The sequence below is a fragment of the Etheostoma spectabile genome, chromosome 3 (genome assembly GCF_008692095.1).
Source record: "Etheostoma spectabile isolate EspeVRDwgs_2016 chromosome 3, UIUC_Espe_1.0, whole genome shotgun sequence".
NCBI classification, from domain to species: domain Eukaryota; kingdom Metazoa; phylum Chordata; class Actinopteri; order Perciformes; family Percidae; genus Etheostoma; species Etheostoma spectabile.
This window is the reverse complement of record NC_045735.1, coordinates 23561633-23569336: the sequence shown is the minus strand read 5'-3', so window position 1 is coordinate 23569336 and position 7704 is coordinate 23561633. Positions and strand designations below refer to the sequence as shown.

Sequence of the window (7704 nt, the reverse complement as noted above, 5' to 3'; positions counted from 1 at the left end):
GCAAGGCGTCTATTAAAACTCAAATGATGTGGTAGGGTTGTCTTTGAACTTTCTGTAGATCTGTCAGCTTGATTAAGTTCATCCAAATGTGTGCTATGTAGCTTTCTTGCTGGTTAGTCATATGAAATGTGCAACAAAGAATATACACATGGTATCTGGCTGTGTGTGGTCTTGTTTGGTCGGTATTCAGTATTTTGAAGAAGATCTGATTCAGTAGTCATTGGAGAGGTCCCTTATTGTGACTGTTGTTTTTCTTTAACCTAAATCTTTTCTTTTAACATTGTTTCATTATAGAACGGAAGTGAAAAAGTTATACTTGTGTCTCATCAGGTCATTATTTAAATTTTCAATGACAGCTTAAATAAACAAATAAATAAATAGTGTTCTGTTTCATATTTTAACTGTCTTGAATAATTTTACTCTCTTCTGTTTATTGAAAAAATGTGAAAAGCATTTGATTGAGGAATCCCATGCAAATTAACCTTTTTAAAACTCTATAAAAATCTAATCTGAAAGTAAGGCCAATTTACATCATTTCTGAAGAAGAAAAATATATTTTCAGGATGTTTCAGATTCCCCATTATCAGACAGTGGCAGTAGTTTTGCTCCACTCTTCTTTCTTTTCAGAAGGCACAGGCGCAAACCACAGCCACCACTACTATGTTGCCAATGGTTGCCAGCACAGCGATCCACAGCCAAATGGTGTCACTGGACACTTTCCCATCATCCTCTGCTTCTGAAGGTCGAGAGTAGCCGGCATTAAGGTTGGAGGTGGACGTTTGCAGGGACGTGTTGCCATTGTACGGTGAATCCATGAAGGCCCCGCTTACAGCCGGGTAATGCTGTCAGGAGATAGAGACACAGGGAGGTTTTCGGATTAAAGTCTGTAAGATTCAACTCAATCCTTTTTGTTGCACAAAGTTTGAGGAAAGTTAACTGGGCTGAACTCAAAACTCCAATCCAGTGATTTAGATTTAACTTTTCCAGATTTCAGAAAACATCGTATTACAGCACAGACTAGCAATTGTGTTTCTACTCATAACTCAGAGTAAGACAGAAAGGGACAGATGTTAAATAAGGATTAAACAAACGACCCATGACAAGAGCTGAAAAGGTTCTTTATCAAAAGTGTTGTAGCTTATTGTATTTTGCTAATTCATTACATGAGTTAAACTATCGTTTTGCTATCAATTCACTTTTCTCAGGAGGTCTTTATAATGTGTCTAGATTGTGTCTAATCCACATAAGTAAGAAAATTACAAACCATTAGTAGAATATTCATTCGGTTCAATTCTTTTTTTGAAAACCAGCTTTTAAATTTATGTTAAAATGGTAACATTATACAACTGTCTTCAATTGATCAATCAGATTGACTTCTGATTAAGATCGGATTTTCTACTCTTGCTGAACGCAGTGACATTTTAACTTCTAATATATTTGGTAACTCTTTACTTGAAGGTATCTACATACATTCATGAACACATGACACTGTCATGACACAGTCATGACACATGAACCCTAGCTCTTACCCGTAACCCTAACCCAAACCCAAACCTAACCCTAACCATATCCGAATGACACATGTCATGTTATGTCATAAACGTTTATGACTTGTTTATAAGTCTTATGACACGTTCATGACAGTGTTATGCCACTCTTTTTTAGATACCTTCAAGTAAAGTGTAACCAAATATTCTTTGTCTTAAAAGGCTAAAAGTGAGATGCATTCAGCCTTGAATCAATCTTACAATGATGAGGACTGCATGGCTGAACAATAACATGTTTGGTTCAGGAGGTTGACCCCAAAGCTGTGCCTGGTCTCAGGACAGCTGTGCTGAACAGCTAAGAGAAATCAGCATCTCAAAGGGATTAACTCTCAAACGGATTAACAAAAGTCAGACACATTCAGCCACTGGCACTTCAGTTTGTATGGGGATGCAGTTTGCAGATTTCTGTCTTTTTTATATGAATATTAAAATGTATTTATATTTACTGTAAATTTCAATTGTACATTTTGTATAAATATATAATAAGTAATTTAATAAAGTAATTTATATTATTATTTCATTGTTATAAACTGAAAGAGACAGACACACATTGAGGATAAATAGAAAGGCACACAAAAAAACAAGCAAGGCTGATAATGAATCCCAATTTTATCTCAGCTGGATGTTTTTGTCCCTGGGGGGCTTCCATTGCATCCAGTCACCCAGACAGGACTCCATCATTATACATTGAGCTATCTCTGGTAATTAATAGACCAAAATGTACATGTCTGCAGAAGCAGAAACAAGCAAATTTCCTGTCTTTTTGTCTTTCTATCATACACACATTTATGGACACTACCCCTAGCTTTAGTTGCTTGTGTTGCTGCTAGCTCTTGAGTTGTGACACCTGTGTTACAGACATGCAGTTGGTAAACTCAAGTGTAGAAGCTTAAACTACTGTAACACACAAACTCAAAAAACACTACAAAAGAGCAGAGCACAAAGTCTGTTTCATATTCTTACATACAAACAATAGACTGAACAGCCTAATACAAACAGACAACTCAGTGGCCTTTAATAATTCAACCTTTCATTCTGACAGCTGAAAGGTTCAAGTAAGTTTGACCCTTTAACTTATGGGTGTTTTAGCATATAAAAGCACTGTTCTGCCGAACAGCATCACTTCCACCTCAACTGTGAAGGTTTGACAATTAACTTTTAGTTGATAGTTAAAATATTTAATTTGGGGAAATAGGATGCAAATATAGGCTGTTTGTTCAAACAGCAATTATGACTCATATTAACGTTTATTGAGGTGCCCCCCTCTGGTGGCGGTCATAGTAGTAATTATGATGGGAGCAAAGCAGGATGTAAGGTGACAAAGTATTAGAGCTCCATATTAAGCGTGGTGGATAATTGATGTATTATAAGACCTGGATACAGCACTCAAAGCGGAGCCCCATTCATTCCTTGGTCAGTGGCGCATCATGGGACCAAAAAATACCCAGATCTGCCCTCTACATCCACTTTTTTGCGCACTACTAACATGGGGATGAAATGATTTAATCGTGCAGCTCTTCTAGACTTTCCAAATGTTATCTGACCGAATGGACGAAATACTGATTTGTAGCTTTTATGAAAAAAAAATGTATCCACTGATTTACAGACATCTCTATCGCAATGTAAGGCTATTACATGACTTTGCAATTCCACTTTTGGCCACTGTATTCAATTTGCATTAAGAGCGGCACACTTCTAGGAGGCCTGTGGTGGATGGGACACAGGACTTTCACCCAGGAGACAAATTAAAAAATAAATGGGAATTTTCTTAATTTCTTTTACTTTACGGAAAAAATGGAACTATATCATGGTGTGCATCACATGGATAACCGGAAGTGAAGTAACATTAACAAATATCCATGATTTTCACCCAAACCACAATCTTATTCGAAAGTTAACTGAGTAGTTTTGTTTCCGAAACCTAACCAAACTGTGAGTGTTTCAAAACGTTAACTACGTGTTTAAAACCATGCTGTTACGTTCTGTAATTTAGATATGAGGATGGAAAACGCTGCTGTGGGTCGTATTTCTCGCCACAGGCAGGAGGGGGGTGGTAATTTATAAAACATTCCTATGGATTGTTTTCTATTATACTTTTCTATACTGTTGTGGTTTGGAGAACTTGTTGGGTTGTATCCAGCAATGCAGATTGTTTTGATTATGTCTCATTACTTAGGAAGATCCACATACCTTGCTGTGAACAGTGTTTCAATTCCATTCACCGTAGGGAAAGGTGTTAAAAATATGGATATTTAAAATCTAAGCAGATAAAAAAATTTAACATATTGATATTTCCTAAATTTATAGTAAGGACTTGCTCCTACATGACAGTTACAGAACACCTGAATAGAAAGAGAGGGTGCAAATTGTATTAAAGAATATGAACATTCATTGAGCCAATTAACTGACTGCAACAGTATGTTTGCAGGCAGCTGAGGTCAAACCCTTGTGAATGTAAATAGATACATTTTCTTCCAGTGTGGCTCTCGGGCGCTTCAATCATCAGGTTCAGTTTGACCCTACTGTAAATGCTTCTCCGGCTTCTCTTGTGTCCTCATCCACCCTATCTCTAGACCCTTAATGCAGATATGACTTCAGTGTAAATTCTTACTGAGCAAACCTTTCATACAGAGGGGAGTAATAGAAAATCTCTTTCACTTTTGTTATCACTCAATATTAGGAATCCCATTATAACACATGCAGTGGTAGCGGCTCAATTAGTGCTTATTGTTGTCATTCCAATGTATTGTCGTCACAGGGGAAGGGAGGTATTTAAACTCAAATATTGTTTTTCAACATAGCCATTATTAATGTGGGTTCAACGAGGAATCACTGGGAGCATGACATGAGGTTATGTAATTCCACTTGGCCACTGACGCATGGTTAAAACGTCTGATTGTTTTGGCCAAATCTGCTTCTTCAATATGTCTCTTAAGCAGCTGAGGTGATGATTTACTGTAGAGTTTGTGGACAATTTAGAGAGACACTTTTCCACTTTTCCAGAGCACAACAACACCAGCCCTCAATATATTCTACATTTGCAGAAAGTAGACATAAAGACATTCCGCAAACAGTTCCAATGAGCAACTAACTTTCCAAACTTGAAGTTAAAGAGTCTTAGATCAAAAAGTATGAATAACATTAAAAATGAGTGATTCCCACGTTTAATATTGGTAAAAAACCTTAACTTTTTGGGGGATACAGATGTCAATGGACTCCTTACATGTCCCGACCAATAGGTATACAGTAGATTCCAGGCCTGACATGATATATATTAAATCCCCCAAAAATTACCGTTATGATTCATTATTCTTGCACAACTGTCTTATCTCATCTTGTAAAATGCAACCACCTATTGTGTGTGCTTGTGTGCGTGCATGCATGTGGTCATTCCTTTGCAGAGGTGAAAAAAACTTGAGTCTAAAATGTTGTAACCGTTAATATAGGCCAACATAATTTATGAGAAAACTTTAAAAGCTCTCACTCCAGCCACTTATATGTATATTTAATTAACTGCCTCCCAGGTTGTTGTTTTTTGAGTGAAGGAAAGGGACAGGAGTAGATTTTGATGTTCCAATGTTAGTTTGTAAGAATTTAAAGGTCACATATTATGCTTTTCCATGTTTTCTGTCATATCTAGATTGTTATAATGTTGGATTTTCATGTTAAACGTTCAAATAATGAGGCCAACATATTTTAGACAAATCCCTGTGAGCTAACACGTTCATATTTCGAACTATTTGGAACACTCCGGTTCCAACAGTTTTTTCTACTGTCAGGTAAGTGTTACGCAACTCTGAGCCGGACTCATCTGCCCCAATTAGGCACGACTGGAGTGTTTTTTATAAAGCCACTGCATTGTTAACATTGTCCTAAGTAAGTACATGCTAACGGCAGTAAACAATGTCACCTTGGCTGTCAGTGTCGTTATATTATCCCCAATTCGGGTCACATTACCCCTGAAACATTTTCTGTTAGTAGCATTTGGTAAAAAAAAATGTATTTGTCATTTTTCACTATAGGAATTGCTGGTATATTCTATTACTGCCAACTGCTAACTAAAGTAGCTACATGGCTAATGGCAGTAAAAAAGTTCATTTTTGCTGCCAATGTTGTAAATTTCTCCCCAATTTCGGGTTGCTTTACTTCTATAACATGTCCGATTGGGTAGTGTTTGTTTCAGAAGCCTTTATCTGCAATTTTTGACGATAGAAAGTACTGCTTTTTTCCACTATGATCTAATGTTAGCACACTAACTATTAAGTAGTTACACGCTAATGCAACATAGCTGTAATCTTGGCCAATGCCGGCCATTTCTCCCCAAATTCTGGTCACTTTACTGCTGGGACCGGTTGTGTAATATTTGGATTAGAAGCCTTTCTGGTGATTTTTCACAGTACAAAGTACTGCTTTGTAGCTCCAGCTTCAACTAGCTGGGAACACGGAGTGGAGGAGTTTCCAGGAAGCGCGCTGGCCAATCAGAGTAGAATGTGCTTTATCGGGAGGAGGGATTGAAAGAGACAGGCGCTCCTACAGAGCATCTTATACAGAGGGTGAATACAGGTGCAGCAGCCATGGGCAGTATGAGAAAAATAAAGTTTGTTTTTTACAGTAAAGCATGTAAACAAAATGCAAGTATAATCCTCAAAATGCTACAGTATATAATAGTTGCTGTTTAAAGCATCCACCATATGGACACAATCGCAACCTGGTGACTAAACATTTTCTAAAAAATGGCGCATTGAACTTGTTCACCTCCTCATTAAAAAACCTTTGCCTCAAAGCTGTGTCTCATTTTGTGAGTAAAATAGTACAGAAAGGTCAACAACAAAAACAGCAGTGAACATAAGCATGTGGAGGAGTTATAACACCACATGCCTGGAAGACTAGTTTTGCATTGCCAGACCTACCTTCACAGAGCTGCATAGTAATAATAATAATAAATTGAATTTACATAGATATTTTCAAAGGATTCAATGTCGCTTTACAGGGCAAAAACAAAGAAAAACATAACAAAACAAAACAAAACAAAACAAACAATCAGAACAAAACAGAAAAAATAAAAACAAAACAAAAACAAAAACCCTTCCAGGTTGGGGGTACTGGCAGACCCCACTCTTTGCAGCTGTGCATTTGCACGGCACTCAAAAAGCCACCTAAAAGCCTAAAAGACACCTAAAAGCCAAAGTTGGATTTTGCTCCAAAATGTTACACTTTTAAGAATGAGGCTCAGTCTTGGAATAACACTGATTTCCTGTAGGAAATATGAAAAGACAGTTCAGTTAGCATGAACACTTAAACTTGTTCATCACATACTGACTTCTACTTCTGCACTACTGGCGTCAGCTACTTTCATAACTATTACACAAATATTATCAATAATAATACACTTTATAATCCACAGAACTCATACACTAAACAAACTTAGTACCATACTCAATATTGCGTCCGTTACTTTGTGTCAATACCCATGTTAAGTACCCAAATACATGTCTACTTACTCTTACAGGGACCATATGGAGATATTTAGCAAGTGGTTATAGCTACAAAGATACTGTCTCTTTTGGTGTCAAATTACCCCTTTTAATATATATATACACAAATAAGTAATGTCCAGACTGAATAATCTATGATCTTGTCTTCTTACTTTCACTGTTTTTAAACCTCTATGAATTCTTCTTATGAACTGAATTATCTAACATAACTAGTATTTCACCCACAGCCAGCTACTATATCATTTTCACATGGATTAGAATTAAGGTTTTAAACACTACTACCATACACTCCACTTATCAAAACAGCAAACGGAATGCTCTTTTAACCTTCATGACGCTCAGGCTGTGCCGCAAGCATACACCGGTGATTAGCGCTAACTTGGCCTGCTAAATAATACACACAGTTTAACAGTTTCCTACCACATTTACTCGGTTCATCCTGTTTCACACCGTTTGTTCTCACTACCATCTTAACCACTAATGTATCTAAATATGTTTTTCACTCCTTATAACTTACAGAGAAAGGCAATAGCTTGTATTTAGGATGCAGGGCTGCTCCCCAGACTCGCTGTGGCAGACCGTGGAGAAGTTGGTTTTATATTGGACGTTGACTATTAGAAACATTCGAAAAATCTATTATGGAGTTTGACCTTCCAATATAA

At 37.0% G+C, this 7704-nt stretch overlaps 1 long non-coding RNA gene across 2 annotated transcripts in view; it reads right to left on the bottom strand.

Annotated features, from left to right (window-relative positions):
- LOC116675366 (uncharacterized) overlaps positions 1-7704 on the bottom strand; it is a 30378-nt gene that overhangs the window by 6848 nt on the left and 15826 nt on the right. For both annotated transcript variants that reach the window (XR_004328394.1, XR_004328393.1), the window contains one exon: positions 1-842. This exon is cut by the window's left edge and continues 3856 nt beyond it. This is a non-coding gene — a long non-coding RNA (uncharacterized LOC116675366). The remainder of the gene's footprint in view (positions 843-7704) is intronic.